Genomic DNA, 12,160 nt, shown 5'->3' with positions numbered 1-12,160 from the left:
ATTCGATTTCATGCTCCTGTATTGTTGCTACTAATTATTTCGTTTAACAGCATTACCCCTTCTAGTGGTTTGTTGCACTGGGAATCTTACGTTCTGTGCGTTTTGGAATTTCTTTTTCTTTTTAACATGTGTTTTATAATAAATTTGTTTTGAATTTTGGTCTTTTAAATGAGAGTCGTCAATTTTCCTTCCTTCTATTTTCCTGAATTTCTGATAATTTTTGCCTCCTCTAGTCTCTTTGATATAATTGATGCCGTCTTCTAGAATTTTTTCTCCTATCCTTGATTCATTCAGTTTATTAATTACTTGTTCCTTTTTCTTTAGCATCCTATCATATATATCCGGGTATTGAGATTCATTAATCTTCCCTTGAATAAAATCAATTGGTTTTATATTTGTTGTACTATGTATAGTATGGTTGTAGAAACCATTTATTTGAATCATCTGTTCTTCTATAGAAATGTCAATTTTGCTTTGCTTGAGAATTCTTAAATGTTCATTGATAGTATTATGTAGCCTTTCAATATCGCTATTGCTATTATGATTTAAACTTGATGTAAAGTTAATTTCAATATTCTTTTCTTTTAAGAACTCCATCATTCCATGTGATTTCATTCCGAGTTCGTTATCTGTTACAATTTTTTCAATATTTCCATAAGAGCTTAAATATCTTAAGATGCATTTCCTAAATTCGGGGTCTGATCTATTGGCAACACGAGTTATAAGTGCTACTTTACTAAATTTGTCTATCATGGTAACAAATATACTTTTATTTATGGAATAAAATACATCCATATGGATAATTTCATGTGGTCTTCTAGGGGTTTCAGATATTTTATAAGGAACTAGATCTGGATTCCTTTCGTATTTTGACAGCATACAAACTTCACAATTGTTTATAAATTCCGATACTTTCTTATACAAATATGGGTAATAATATTTATCTTTAATTTCTTTGTAGTTTTCATTACATCCTCTATGGTTATTTTTCAAATGTTCATTAGAGATTATCTCTTCTAAATACTCCTCGTCGAGGATATCAATTAATTTCTTGAGACATCTGACAATTTTTAGATTACTATAATCTTTAAATAAGATTGATTTTAATTTATTAAATATGTCATCATCTACAAATAGTGCGTTTGTTTTTTCGTGATCAAAATGATTTTCTATAATTGTTTTCAGGAAATCATCGTCAAATTCCTTTGCCTTTATTACTTTTCTTTTGTGGTTATGTATGACTGAGTTTCTAATTGATACAGCGCCTGATATTATTTTTTGAAATATAACTTGATTGTCATAAATATTTATTGGTTTTTGCAATTCCTTAATTGAATTTAGATTTTCATTATTGTTAAAATTTTGATTTGATGATATGGTATTATTAATTTCAATTCTACTAAGACAGTCTGCCACCTTATTTAGGTGTCCTTCTTTATAGTTTATTTCATAATCATACTCTCCTATTTGAAGTCTCCACCGCATTAATTTCGAATTTGGCTCTTTTAAGTTATTTAACCATATTAGTGGTTTGTGGTCAGTAAAAAGTTTAATTTTCCTGCCATAGACATATGGCCTAAATTGTTTTAAACACCATACAATTCCAAGACATTCTTTCTCAATGGTGGAATAGTTTATTTCGTGTTCATTCAAAGTTCGAGATACGTATGCAATCGGTTTATCGTTCTGCGATAGAACTCCTCCAATAGCAACATTGCTCGCATCCGTAGTAATTTCAAAAGGTAAACTGAAGTCGGGATAAACTAATATTGGAGCATGAACCAACTTTTCTTTCAAAATGTTAAATGCATCGATGTAATTTATATCTTTTATATCTAAAATCGAGTCCTTTTTCAAGTATTTAGTCATGGGTTTAGTAATGTGTGCATAATTTTTTATGAATCTTCTATAATAGCCCGTCATTCCCAAGAATCTTTTTATTTCCTTTTCAGTTCTAGGAATTTGTAGTTTCTTATAACTTCAATTTTAGCTTGGTTCGGGGACACGCCTTCTTCATTTACTGTATGACCCAAAAATTCGACTTCTTTCCTGAAAAATTCACATTTATCTAATTGAATTTTGAGCCTTGCATTTCTTAATTTGTTAAGCACTGATTTCAAATTTTTTACATGTTCTTCTAGTCCATTGGAAAATACAATAATATCATCCATATAAACCATACACTCCCTTTTCGAAACATTTTCCCTTAAAATATTATCTACCAATCGTTGAAAAGTGCTCGGTGCATTTTTCAACCCGAATGGCATTCTATTAAATTCATAATGGCCGTTATCTACTGAAAATGCAGTTTTTTGTCTGTCCTTTTCATGGACTTCGATTTGGTGAAAACCGCTTTTGAGGTCAAGAATAGAAAAATAATTCGATTTTCCTAACTTGTCTAATATATCTGTTATATTTGGAATCGGATAATTATCCTCAATGGTTTTATCATTTAATTTTCGATAGTCAATGACTAATCTAAATTTCTTCATGCCCGATGCATCTGATTTCTTTGGTACAACCCAAACAGGACTGTTGTATGGACTACTGCTCGGTGCAATAATTCCATTACTTAACATTTCCAAAATCTGTTTTTGGATTTCATCTTTGTATATATAAGGGTACCGATAAATTTTACTTCTTATTGGTATTTCATCAGTGGTATCTATAGTATGCTTAATTTCGTGGGTAAAAGTCAATTTTCCATTATCAGAAAGTAAAACCTTAAAATCCCTAATTAGTTTCTCCAATTCTAATCTCTCCTTAGAATTAAGGTGTTCGGTTCTAATTTTCTTTAGAACTGAATCAACATCTATAATTTCGCTATTGATTTCTCCACTAATATCATTAATATTATGAATTTCCGAAATTTCTTCATACGTCAAAATCACTCCTGTATCTAAAACAATAGGTTTATTTGATTTATTATTAATCTTTACACACACTTCTCCATTTTCACATTTATAAAGACCTTCATTGAGAATTATTCCATTACCCTGCATAATATTATTAATTAATACGTCTCCATTTTCTAAAGGAAGACATATTTTACAATCTTGCTCTCCCGGTGGAATAGTTATCTTTACTTTCGTCGTTATTTTCTCAGAAAGTAATGGCAGTTTTGAACCATTTAGAAGTAAATACATCCCTTCGTAATTTATAATCGCTTTATTTTTCAATAAAATGTCGTTGCCTATTAATCCTTCAAAATTATTATTAAAATTGTAAACATAAAATTCAAACATTTGATTTGGCAAATTAAATTCCCTGAAAGCCTTCACCACGGCTTTATGTGTAACTATATGTGAATTTTTTAAAGCTAACATTTCCTTTGGTCCTTTTAATTGTACTATTTTACTTTGATGAAAAACATTTGGATTCACTAAGGAGTTTGTGGCTCCTGTATCAATCAAAAATTTGCACTTGTTAATTACTATGTAGGTGAGTTCATTGGAGCTGTCTGACAAAAATTTCCAATATCCATTGGTGTTGGTCTATCACTATCATTTATTGGCTGATTAGTTGAATCACTGCTAACGGTGTTATTTTGAAACGGGTTGTTTCGATTATTACTATCATTCTGTCTCGGAATATAATTTTGATATTGATCCTGATATCTGGTATAATTTTGATTCTGATGTTGATTTTGTCTGTGTCTTTGATTTTGATATTTATAGTTTTGATTTTTATTAAAGTTCGTATTTTGATTCACGCTTTTATTTCTATTGTCATGAGTAGAATTTGTTTCGTTTTTATTTGGAATTGGATTAGGATTATAGAAAGCATAATTCGTATCGTAAAGTATTTTCATCGCATTCTCGATATTATTTGGATTTCTACAAATTATAATGGAACGCATTGGTTCAATTAATTTGTTTTTAAATACGTCCAATGCTACCCTTTTATTAGCTGCAATGAGAGCATTGTAGCCCGCTTCGTTTTGATGTAATGATCGAGTTTTCATGTTAAGTCTTCTGAGATAAGTTATTATCTCGTCATAAAAATTCTTTGCATTAGTTTTAAATTTAACTGATCTTAATTTATCATATAACTGTTCATCTGTTAATCTATCGCCAAAGTTGTTAATAAGGGTTTCTTTTAGCTCTGTCCATCTTGTAAGGTGATTGTTTATTTCGGAAATGTCCTTAGCCGGTCCACTTAGTTTTGACTTAATTATGTCTAAAAATATTCCCTTCGACAAGTCATCATAGGTTTCTAAAATTTGCGTAATTCTGTCAACTAAGTCAATAAAGGTGTAGAGTTCGCTAAAACTACCGTTATAAACCGGTAATTTTGATAAATACTTTATAGGGTCAACCGTGACTGCGTTAAGTGCCATTTTACTATTATTTAAATTTTTTTTGTCTAAATTAAAACTTTTTTCTTTGCTGATTTTTTTTTTATCAGAAACAATTTTTTTTTTTTAGCGTAAAATTTTCACAATTTTTTTTTCACAATTTCTTAATATTCACTATTATTTTCTTATTAGTTACCATAAATTAGAGTTATCAGAAACAATTTTTCTTTTAGCGTAAATTTTTCACAATTTTTTTTTTCACAATTTCTTAATATTCAATATTATTTTCTTATTAGTTACCATAAATTAGAGCTGGTATGTTTCTCCCTCTTTCTTCCTTTATCCGTCGTATGGTTTTTCCTGCTGCCCGGACAAAACCTTTTCCTGGATTCCGAAAGTAAATCCTTTTCGAGGATTTATGTTTTCATCCTTTTTCTTCCTTTATCCGTCGTATGGTTTTTCCTGTTGCCCGGACAAAACCTTTTCCTGGATTCCGAAAGTAAATCCTTTTCGAGGATTTATGTTTTCATCCTTTTCCTGGATGGTGTTGAGTCGTGGATACCTTGTAGGATCCTCGTGACTGCGCCAGTTTTAGATACAAACTTCTCTTGTGTAAGTTTCAAGTCTATCTGAATCTTTATTTCAAATTTTCCTTAACGCTAGCTTAATAAATAAATGTTTACAATTAGCTGATGAATTCTTCATAGTATATGTTTTCATTATGGCTCGCTATGGGTGGTCAAATGATATTTGCATTGATCTCTGTTTCTCTGTGGCTGGTTGGGGTAAATGGATTTTGTATATACAAAATCCATTTGCGACAGCTAGCTTAATAAATAAATGTTTACAATTAGCTGATGAATTCTTCATAGTATATGTTTTCATTATGGCTCGCTATGGGTGGTCAAATGATATTTGCATTGATCTCTGTTTCTCTGTGGCTGGTTGGGGTAAATGGATTTTGTATATACAAAATCCATTTGCGACAATTTCGTTGATCATGGATTTTTGCTAATGCTGCAAAAATCCATAGTCATAATGAATTAAAATTCTGCGGACAGCGTGGGTGGCCCTGTAACTGCTAACCCCTTATGAAAATTTTCAATTTTTGATGCGGAAAAAATTTTCGAGTTGAGTATACAGTATTGAAGATTATGACAAAAAAATCGGATTAGTGCAACTCCTATGTTTTTTCTTAAAAAAAAAGCTCAAAATCGCATAATCAATGACAGAAAACTGCAAAAAAAATCAACGTGAGTTTGAAATTGCTGTTGCATCTTTAGTTTTGCGAACTTCGAAATTTTGAGCACACCGTTGGATTCGTGAAGAAAATCTCTTTCCGTAATGGTGCTGGATGAAGCATTAATGTAAAGTCTTCTATGAAAAACATCACCAAAACCAAATCTTTTTTGGCGTAAAAATTCAAGGTCATTTTTAAGGTCGAAAACGCTGTAACTCCTTCATTTTTTCGAATTTCGATCATTTTCCACCATTCCGCAGTTCGAAATTCGAAAAAGATTCGTACAATAAACAAAATTACGTAAAATTTCACATTTTATTTTTTTTTGGATTTTTTTAACAAAGGCTAACCCCTTATGAAAATTTTCAATTTTTGATGCGAAAAAAATTTTCGAGTTGAGTATACAGTATTGAAGATTATGACAAAAAAATCGGATTAGTGCAACTCCTATGTTTTTTCTTCAAAAAATAAGCTCAAAATCGCATAATCAATGACAAAAAAATGCAAAAAAAATCAACGTGAGTTTGAAATTGCAGTTGCATCTTTAGTTTTGCGAACTTCGAAATTTTGAGCACACCGTTGGATTCGTGAAGAAAATCTCTTTCCGTAATGGTGCTGGATGAAGCAATAATGTAAAGTCTTCTATGAAAAACATCACCAAAACCAAATCTTTTTTGGCGTAAAAATTCAAGGTCATTTTTAAGGTCGAAAACGCTGTAACTCCTTCATTTTTTCGAATTTCAATCATTTTCCAGCATTCCGCAGTTCGAAATTCGATAAAGATTCGTACAATAAACAAAATTACGTAAAATTTCACATTTTATTTTTTTTGGATTTTTTTAACAAAGGCTAACCCCTTATGAAAATTTTAAATTTTTGATGCGAAAAAAATTTTCGAGCTGAGTATACAGTATTGAAGATTATGACAAAAAAATCGGATTAGTGCAACTCCTATGTTTTTTCTTCAAAAAATAAGCTCAAAATCGCATAGTCAATGACAGAAAAATGCAAAAAAAAATCAACGTGAGTTTGAAATTGCTGTTGCATCTTTAGTTTTGCGAACTTCGAAATTTTGAGCACACCGTTGGATTCGTGAAGAAAATCTCTTTCCGTAATGGTGCTGGATGAAGCAATAATGTAAAGTCTTCTATGAAAAACATCACCAAAACCAAATCTTTTTTGGCGTAAAAATTCAAGGTCATTTTTAAGGTCGAAAACGCTGTAACTCCTTCATTTTTTCGAATTTCGATCATTTTCAAGCAATCCTCAGTTCGAAATTCGAAAAAGATTCGTACAATAAACAAAATTACGTAAAATTTCACATTTTATTTTTTTTTGGATTTTTTATCAAAGGCTAACCCCTTATGAAAATTTTCAATTTTTGATGCGAAAAAAATTTTCGAGTTGAGTATACAGTATTGAAGATTATGACAAAAAAATCGGATTAGTGCAACTCCTATGTTTTTTCTTCAAAAAATAAGCTCAAAATCGCATAATCAATGACAGAAAAATGCAAAAAAAATCAACGTGAGTTTGGAATTGCTGTTGCATCTTTAGTTTTGCGAACTTCGAAATTTTGAGCACACCGTTGGATTCGTGAAGAAAATCTCTTTCCGTAATGGTGCTGGATGAAGCAATAATGTAAAGTCTTCTATGAAAAACATCACCAAAACCAAATCTTTTTTGGCGTAAAAATTCAAGGTCATTTTTAAGTTCGATTTCGATCATTTTCCAGCATTCCGCAGTTCGAAATTCGATAAAGATTCGTACAATAAACAAAATTACGTAAAATTTCACATTTTATTTTTTTTGGATTTTTTTAACAAAGGCTAACCCCTTATGAAAATTTTAAATTTTTGATGCAAAAAAATTTTCGAGTTGAGTATACAGTATTGAAGATTATGAAAAAAAATCGGATTAGTGCAACTCCTATGTTTTTCTTCAAAAAAATAAGCTCAAAATCGCATAATCAATGACAAAAAAATGCAAAAAAAAATCAACGTGAGTTTGAAATTGCTGTTGCATCTTTAGTTTTGCGAACTTCGAAATTTTGAGCACACCGTTGGATTCGTGAAGAAAATCTCTTTCCGTAATGGTGCTGGATGAAGCAATAATGTAAAGTCTTCTATGAAAAACATCACCAAAACCAAATCTTTTTTGGCGTAAAAATTCAAGGTCAGTTTTAAGGTCGAAAACGCTGTAACTCCTTCATTTTTCGAATTTCGATCATTTTCCAGCATTCCGCAGTTCGAAATTCGAAAAAGATTCGTACAATAAACAAAATTACGTAAAATTTCACATTTTATTTTTTTTGGATTTTTTATCAAAGGCTAACCCCTTATGAAAATTTTCAATTTTTGATGCGAAAAAAATTTTCGAGTTGAGTATACAGTATTGAAGATTATGACAAAAAAATCGGATTAGTGCAACTCCTATGTTTTTTCTTCAAAAAATAAGCTCAAAATCGCATAATCAATGACAGAAAAATGCAAAAAAAATCAACGTGAGTTTGGAATTGCTGTTGCATCTTTAGTTTTGCGAACTTCGAAATTTTGAGCACACCGTTGGATTCGTGAAGAAAATCTCTTTCCGTAATGGTGCTGGATGAAGCAATAATGTAAAGTCTTCTATGAAAAACATCACCAAAACCAAATCTTTTTTGGCGTAAAAATTCAAGGTCATTTTTAAGGTCGAAAACGCTGTAACTCCTTCATTTTTTCGAATTTCAATCATTTTCCACCATTCCGCAGTTCGAAATTCGATAAAGATTCGTACAATAAACAAAATTACGTAAAATTTCACATTTTATTTTTTTTGGATTTTTTTAACAAACCTTATGAAAATTTTCAATTTTTGATGCGAAAAAAATTTTCGAGTTGAGTATACAGTATTGAAGATTATGACAAAAAAATCGGATTAGTGCAACTCCTATGTTTTTTCTTCAAAAAATAAGCTCAAAATCGCATAATCAATGACAGGAAAATGCAAAAAAAATCAACGTGAGTTTGGAATTGCTGTTGCATCTTTAGTTTTGCGAACTTCGAAATTTTGAGCACACCGTTGGATTCGTGAAGAAAATCTCTTTCCGTAATGGTGCTGGATGAAGCAATAATGTAAAGTCTTCTATGAAAAACATCACCAAAACCAAATCTTTTTGGCGTAAAAATTCAAGGTAATTTTTAAGGTCGAAAACGCTGTAACTCCTTCATTTTTTCGAATTTCGATCATTTTCCAGCATTCCGCAGTTCGAAATTCGAAAAAGATTCGTACAATAAACAAAATTACGTAAAATTTCACATTTTATTTTTTTTTGGATTTTTTTAACAAAGGCTAACCCCTTATGAAAATTTTCAATTTTTGATGCGAAAAAAATTTTCGAGTTGAGTATACAGTATTGAAGATTATGACAAAAAAATCGGATTAGTGCAACTCCTATGTTTTTTCTTCAAAAAATAAGCTCAAAATCGCATAATCAATGACAAAAAAATGCAAAAAAAATCAACGTGAGTTTGAAATTGCAGTTGCATCTTTAGTTTTGCGAACTTCGAAATTTTGAGCACACCGTTGGATTCGTGAAGAAAATCTCTTTCCGTAATGGTGCTGGATGAAGCAATAATGTAAAGTCTTCTATGAAAAACATCACCAAAACCAAATCTTTTTTGGCGTAAAAATTCAAGGTCATTTTTAAGGTCGAAAACGCTGTAACTCCTTCATTTTTTCGAATTTCAATCATTTTCCAGCATTCCGCAGTTCGAAATTCGATAAAGATTCGTACAATAAACAAAATTACGTAAAATTTCACATTTTATTTTTTTTGGATTTTTTTAACAAAGGCTAACCCCTTATGAAAATTTTAAATTTTTGATGCAAAAAAATTTTCGAGTTGAGTATACAGTATTGAAGATTATGAAAAAAAATCGGATTAGTGCAACTCCTATGTTTTTCTTCAAAAAAATAAGCTCAAAATCGCATAATCAATGACAAAAAAATGCAAAAAAAAATCAACGTGAGTTTGAAATTGCTGTTGCATCTTTAGTTTTGCGAACTTCGAAATTTTGAGCACACCGTTGGATTCGTGAAGAAAATCTCTTTCCGTAATGGTGCTGGATGAAGCAATAATGTAAAGTCTTCTATGAAAAACATCACCAAAACCAAATCTTTTTTGGCGTAAAAATTCAAGGTCATTTTTAAGGTCGAAAACGCTGTAACTCCTTCATTTTTTCGAATTTCGATCATTTTCAAGCAATCCTCAGTTCGAAATTCGAAAAAGATTCGTACAATAAACAAAATTACGTAAAATTTCACATTTTATTTTTTTTTGGATTTTTTTAACAAAGGCTAACCCCTTATGAAAATTTTCAATTTTTGATGCGAAAAAAATTTTCGAGCTGAGTATACAGTATTGAAGATTATGACAAAAAAATCGGATTAGTGCAACTCCTATGTTTTTTCTTCAAAAAATAAGCTCAAAATCGCATAGTCAATGACAGAAAAATGCAAAAAAAAATCAACGTGAGTTTGAAATTGCTGTTGCATCTTTAGTTTTGCGAACTTCGAAATTTTGAGCACACCGTTGGATTCGTGAAGAAAATCTCTTTCCGTAATGGTGCTGGATGAAGCAATAATGTAAAGTCTTCTATGAAAAACATCACCAAAACCAAATCTTTTTTGGCGTAAAAATTCAAGGTCATTTTTAAGGTCGAAAACGCTGTAACTCCTTCATTTTTTCGAATTTCGATCATTTTCAAGCAATCCTCAGTTCGAAATTCGAAAAAGATTCGTACAATAAACAAAATTACGTAAAATTTCACATTTTATTTTTTTTGGATTTTTTATCAAAGGCTAACCCCTTATGAAAATTTTCAATTTTTGATGCGAAAAAAATTTTCGAGTTGAGTATACAGTATTGAAGATTATGACAAAAAAATCGGATTAGTGCAACTCCTATGTTTTTTCTTCAAAAAATAAGCTCAAAATCGCATAATCAATGACAGAAAAATGCAAAAAAAATCAACGTGAGTTTGGAATTGCTGTTGCATCTTTAGTTTTGCGAACTTCGAAATTTTGAGCACACCGTTGGATTCGTGAAGAAAATCTCTTTCCGTAATGGTGCTGGATGAAGCAATAATGTAAAGTCTTCTATGAAAAACATCACCAAAACCAAATCTTTTTTGGCGTAAAAATTCAAGGTCATTTTTAAGGTCGAAAACGCTGTAACTTCTTAATTTTTTCGAATTTCAATCATTTTCCAGCATTCCGCAGTTCGAAATTCGATAAAGATTCGTACAATAAACAAAATTACGTAAAATTTCACATTTTATTTTTTTTGGATTTTTTTAACAAAGGCTAACCCCTTATGAAAATTTTCAATTTTTGATGCGAAAAAAATTTTCGAGTTGAGTATACAGTATTGAAGATTATGACAAAAAAATCGGATTAGTGCAACTCCTATGTTTTTTCTTCAAAAAATAAGCTCAAAATCGCATAATCAATGACAGAAAAATGCAAAAAAAATCAACGTGAGTTTGGAATTGCTGTTGCATCTTTAGTTTTGCGAACTTCGAAATTTTGAGCACACCGTTGGATTCGTGAAGAAAATCTCTTTCCGTAATGGTGCTGGATGAAGCAATAATGTAAAGTCTTCTATGAAAAACATCACCAAAACCAAATCTTTTTTGGCGTAAAAATTCAAGGTCATTTTTAAGTTCGATTTCGATCATTTTCCAGCATTCCGCAGTTCGAAATTCGAAAAAGATTCGTACAATAAACAAAATTACGTAAAATTTCACATTTTATTTTTTTTGGATTTTTTATCAAATGCTAACCCCTTATGAAAATTTTCAATTTTTGATGCGAAAAAAATTTTCGAGTTGAGTATACAGTATTGAAGATTATGACAAAAAAATCGGATTAGTGCAACTCCTATGTTTTTTCTTCAAAAAATAAGCTCAAAATCGCATAATCAATGACAGAAAAATGCAAAAAAAATCAACGTGAGTTTGGAATTGCTGTTGCATCTTTAGTTTTGCGAACTTCGAAATTTTGAGCACACCGTTGGATTCGTGAAGAAAATCTCTTTCCGTAATGGTGCTGGATGAAGCAATAATGTAAAGTCTTCTATGAAAAACATCACCAAAACCAAATCTTTTTTGGAGTAAAAATTCAAGGTCATTTTTAAGGTCGAAAACGCTGTAACTCCTTCATTTTTTCGAATTTCGATCATTTTCCACCATTCCGCAGTTCGAAATTCGAAAAAGATTCGTACAATAAACAAAATTACGTAAAATTTCACATTTTATTTTTTTTTTTGGATTTTTTTAACAAAGGCTAACCCCTTATGAAAATTTTCAATTTTTGATGCGAAAAAAATTTTCGAGTTGAGTATACAGTATTGAAGATTATGACAAAAAAATCGGATTAGTGCAACTCCTATGTTTTTTCTTCAAAAAATAAGCTCAAAATCGCATAATCAATGACAGAAAAATGCAAAAAAATCAACGTGAGTTTGGAATTGCTGTTGCATCTTTAGTTTTGCGAACTTCGAAATTTTGAGCACACCGTTGGATTCGTGAAGAAAATCTCTTTCCGTAATGGTGCTGGATGAAGCAATAATGTAAAGTCTT

Source organism: Stomoxys calcitrans, chromosome 4 (genome assembly GCF_963082655.1).
Source record: "Stomoxys calcitrans chromosome 4, idStoCalc2.1, whole genome shotgun sequence".
Taxonomy (NCBI): Eukaryota; Metazoa; Arthropoda; class Insecta; order Diptera; family Muscidae; genus Stomoxys; species Stomoxys calcitrans.
The sequence above is the reverse complement of the archived record's forward strand: the minus strand, read 5'-3'. Positions refer to the sequence as shown.